The 4,699-nt window shown below is 30.4% G+C and overlaps 1 pseudogene; it reads left to right on the forward strand.

Moving 5' to 3' along the window:
* The first annotated feature begins 1,156 nt into the window (after window positions 1-1,156).
* Window positions 1,157-1,687, forward strand: LOC149513519 (DNA-directed RNA polymerase V subunit 7 pseudogene; annotated as a pseudogene).
* The last annotated feature ends 3,012 nt before the right edge of the window (window positions 1,688-4,699 follow it).

Below are 4,699 nucleotides of genomic sequence, written 5' to 3' on the forward strand. Positions count from 1 at the left end.
TAATGATAAACGAATTTTCGTTTTTTTATCCTTTTTTGGGACATTATGAAAATAAAAATCATTTTTAATTATCTTATTCACGTATACTATTTTTTTTTTTGCTTGGGCAATTAAATTATTAAAAATAAATTTATTTCAAAGATTCTAAAAATTCAAAACGTATATTTTTCTTATCAAACATAAAGAAAAAATAAGTGAAAGAGTATTTTTCTTTAAAAAATAAAAGGTAAAACATTAGCCTCAAAGCCAAATGCCAAAAGGTTTTTTAATTGAAAATAAGCTCGAAAAGGATTGAAGTAACCTATTCCAGGAAAAATGTTTTGGACCGTTGATCTGAACCTTTTTAAGTTACAACCATTGATTTGCTCATAAAAAAGCCATTTTACCTTTTCTTCTAAATTTGTCGTTTTGTCAATGATTCTGATGCTTTACTTTGTAGTTTTCATGGTTTTGTTGGTTGGAAATATAGTACTGATTTTTACATTCACAAAACTTTGATTCGTAATGGGTTTTGCTTGTATGGGTCTTTATGGCATGTTTGGTCATTATTTTTAGAAGGGAAATTTGATTATTAATGATGGTTTTTCTTAATTGTTTTTGAACATTTGCTTTGATCAAATTTCTGGGAAATTAAGATTGTCTTGACATGGAATTTTGGTTTTGTTTTTGGTTCTGTCTCGTCTGAATCTTTTTGGTCAAGAAATTTCTTTGGTTATAAACTTTTGTCACATGATCAGTGAGTGAAACATTGGTTCTTGAAATTTTGGTTGGTTTAAACTAGCATTTATTAGTAGTTTTAAAGTTTTTGGCTGTTCTTGAAGGAAACGCCATAGTTTTCCTCTGGAACTATCTGTTTATTATTGCTTTATTTTGATTCTGGGTTTGCTGCAATCCATATTCGTGGAATTGAGCGTTGCTGATCATGTGAAATGGGCATTGTAGGGTTATATTTCATTACAATCTGGTAAATTTTAAATTATTTAAAAACTCATCTCTTTCAATCTGGCTTTAGCATACTTGATATTGGGATAGGACTAAGTTGATTTTTGAATTCTTCAAGATTGATATGCTGTTTCTTCTTACTCTAAGGACATTGGTTTCATTGCGAATTGCCTTTTTTTTTTTTTGACATTTCCATGTTGATTGCAGTTGCAGAATGTTTCTCAAGGTGCAGTTTCCATGGAATGTCATAATTCCTGCTGACAGGTTGGATGCCAAAGGCTTGATGCTCCAAAAGGCTATAGTGGTCTGGGTTTCGGACGAATTTGCTCGCAAGAAGGCCACCAAGGATCTTGGATATTTCATGGCTGTAACAACTCTGGAGAGCATTGGGGAGGGCAGAGTTATACAGAACACTGGGGATGTGCTTTTCCCTGTTGTCTTCAGTGGAATCAACTTCAAGATGTTCATAGGAGAGATTTTGGAAGGGGTTGTAGACAAGGTACTAAAACATGGGGTTTTCTTGAAGTGTGGACCAATCCAAAACATCTATCTGTCTCACATAAAAATGTCCGACTACCATTATGTGCTTGGAGAGAACGCTATCTTCGTGAATGACAAGCACTCGAAGATTGAGAAGGATGTTGTCATCTGATTTATTGTGATCGGAACAAAGTGGATGGAAGTAGAGAGGGAATTTCAGGCATTGGTAAGTTTGGAAGGTGACTACTTAAGACCAGTTTCCTGAATATAACTTTTGTTTCATCTTTGTATGATTCGGATGTACATGTTACTGCTTTCTTACGAAGTAGTTGACAGTAAGAGTGTAGGATGTTGAACTATTCTAGTTGTAAATTCGATTGGACAAAGATGTTGAATTCTAGAGCGTACTTATGATGTTAGCTTTGTATAACTTGGTTCGGTTAAATCGGTTTTTGGTTTTTAAGTTTTCTAAACTGAATTGAATCGACCAACTGAACAATTGGTCACCCCTAGTCAAGTCTAGCTTTCCATTTCAGAAGGGTTTTTGTTTCAATGGATGGAGCAGTAGCTAAAGAAGTAGTTTGAAAGGATACCAATTACTAAGGCAAAGACTAGTGCAGATTGAAGCAATGCAAGGATGAGAAAGAAGAAAAGTTGGGAGATAGAAAAGATGATACCATTATTAGATTGATCGAAAAAGCTTTGTTGCACAAAATTACCTTTGGCTTGCACACACAGCTACATATGTAAGCAGTGAATACAAAGTAGTGAAGGTAAATATATTTATTTATTTAGAATCAAAATCAAATTGGTTTCACATTTCTACATTTGTTGTAGAGAAGAATTAATGGAAGTAATTGCTATGCTTTAGTTGATTGTTTATAGAATCCATTTTATTTCTCATGTTTTAGTATTTCTGCTTCTAAGATCATTCTTTGTTTGTAAATCAAACTTCTTTCTTTATTTATTTAATTCAATTTGGATAGTAATCAATAAATAAAATTTTAATAATTTTTCTAAAGAACATTAATATTTTCATCTTACAATAGTAATTATAATAATATATAACCTTAAATCTGTTAAGATATGGACTTGATCCAATCTAATTTGACCAGAAAAAAATTAATAATATGAATTTGCTCAATTCAAACTTGAAAAGATTTAACCTCCAATTAATCTGATTTTTTTTTTTTTTTTTGCTGTGCCAAGTTTATTAAAGTAGTCAAAAAGTTAGGAAGCTTTTCCAATAAATGTATGTATAGTTAAATTCAAAATTTCAAAAGATGTCCATTCGGATGTGATACTAATTAATGTAAAAATAATTAATAACACACTGAAAAACTGTATAAAATATATTCATCCATCGATTGCCATAAGATTGTATACAATTATATCAAAGCAAGATTGTTTATTGTATTGTCTATTCATTTTAAACACTGGACAGAAGTTTGCAAAATCTCTGGAAGTCCCCCTTCCCTCACAACGCACTTGCAACAAAAATAACATATATCAGAAGCATACTACCTACTGGCTACTGAGGATTAGATGGCCAAACTGCTGCAACAATTGAATCGTACCTTCAATTGCCCAATAAGCAAAAATTGTTCGACCTCGGACAACAAATCAACATATCTCAAACCAATAATAATTATATAATCACAATAAAATTTTAACTTTCTCTCTCATGCACAAAGACATACTAAAAAAAGTTATTTCCACCGCTTAGAAGAGATCAACAGGGGATCAGCTTGGCATCTGTTACCGGCATAATGGGCACAAGTGAGTTGTCTCTAACCACCTAACAATGTAATCATCATGGAAAACATGTCTGCAAGTCATCGAGGCAATTTCATCTCCAACCAAGAACCAAGAACCAAGAACTCCTCCAAACAGATAGTACATTGTTTCTTGGAACTCAAATCTTCAAGTCTTCTGTTCTTTTTCAAGGAAAAAAAGCATCTTCATCATTATCTCCAAATTTCATTCTTTTCAAAGCTTTACTAAAAGACTTGCCAGCAAACTTGAAATTCAATATCGTCAATGACTCATCAATCACATGATCAAACTTATCATCTGCTTGAACAATTACTAATTCCAGGACCAACTTTTTCATTTTGTGCCCAAGATTAACAGGGTCTCTATCAACATCCCATGCAAAAGACAAGATATCCGGAATAAAGACAGATTGAAGGAATTTTGGAGATACACCTGTGTTGGCAAACAAGAAAAGTAAACTATTTGGACCATACTCTTCAAATAAAACCATGTGACAAGGATATATGGCTGATTGATGAAATGATTCTACAGTTGTTTTGAAATTAAGAGGTATAATGTAACGAGCCTCTAGCTCTCTGTTGAAAAAATCGTACGGTATGCAACAATAGACATCTTCTAAATGACTGTCTATTAGATGGCTAATTTCGAGAGAGTAATTGGAAGCCATGGTAATATTTAGGAAACAAATTTTTAGGTTTTTGTTGTTTTTATTTTGAGAATATGGAATTTGTTGCTAATGAGAAAAAAAAAAGGTAAATTGGAGGCTCGTAAAGATTTTGATGAAAGTTTTGGATTTTGTAGTAAAAAAAATCGACTTATACACATATACAGAAGATTAAAACCTAATTAATTTGTTTTTCGTCACCCCATTTCTTCGTATTTACATTGCAAATTGAACTCCAATTAGGAGTATATCTCTAATAGAGCTTAGGAATTTGCTATATGCGGCAATTAGTTAATTACTTTTGTTTCTTAAATAAAATATTTATCTCATTTTCATATGCAAAGCATTCTTTTTATACATTTAAGTAATTCTAATAAATTTTATGAATAGAGAAGTATTACAATATCAATTTCTCTGCAATAAGTAGGAATGAAATATACATATATAATAATTCATATATATTATTACATATATAATAATATTTATAAATGCAAATTTTTAATTTTTTATAAAATAAAGTTTGAGTTGCTAATTTTAAACCAAAGCAAATGAATACATTTATACACATATACATAGGGAACTTAGGTGCTAATTTTAATATAAATGGTTATTTATTAATATATATAATTCCCATTAAATCATTCAATTAAAATTACAATAGAAAAATATGCTAATGTATATAAACCGATAAAAAAATTAAAAAGTTCATAAAATTATTTCAAAAGAAATCAATTTTCATCAATCAATCATCATTAATATTATCTCTTTATAAATCTAATAGCAAAAATATTATTGTTTAAACTTTTAAATTTTTTTATTTGTTGAATACTAAAGTAT

The sequence above is a fragment of the Durio zibethinus genome, chromosome 19 (genome assembly GCF_047325235.1).
Source record: "Durio zibethinus cultivar Kanyao isolate XHJ-2024 chromosome 19, ASM4732523v1, whole genome shotgun sequence".
Taxonomy (NCBI): domain Eukaryota; kingdom Viridiplantae; phylum Streptophyta; class Magnoliopsida; order Malvales; family Malvaceae; genus Durio; species Durio zibethinus.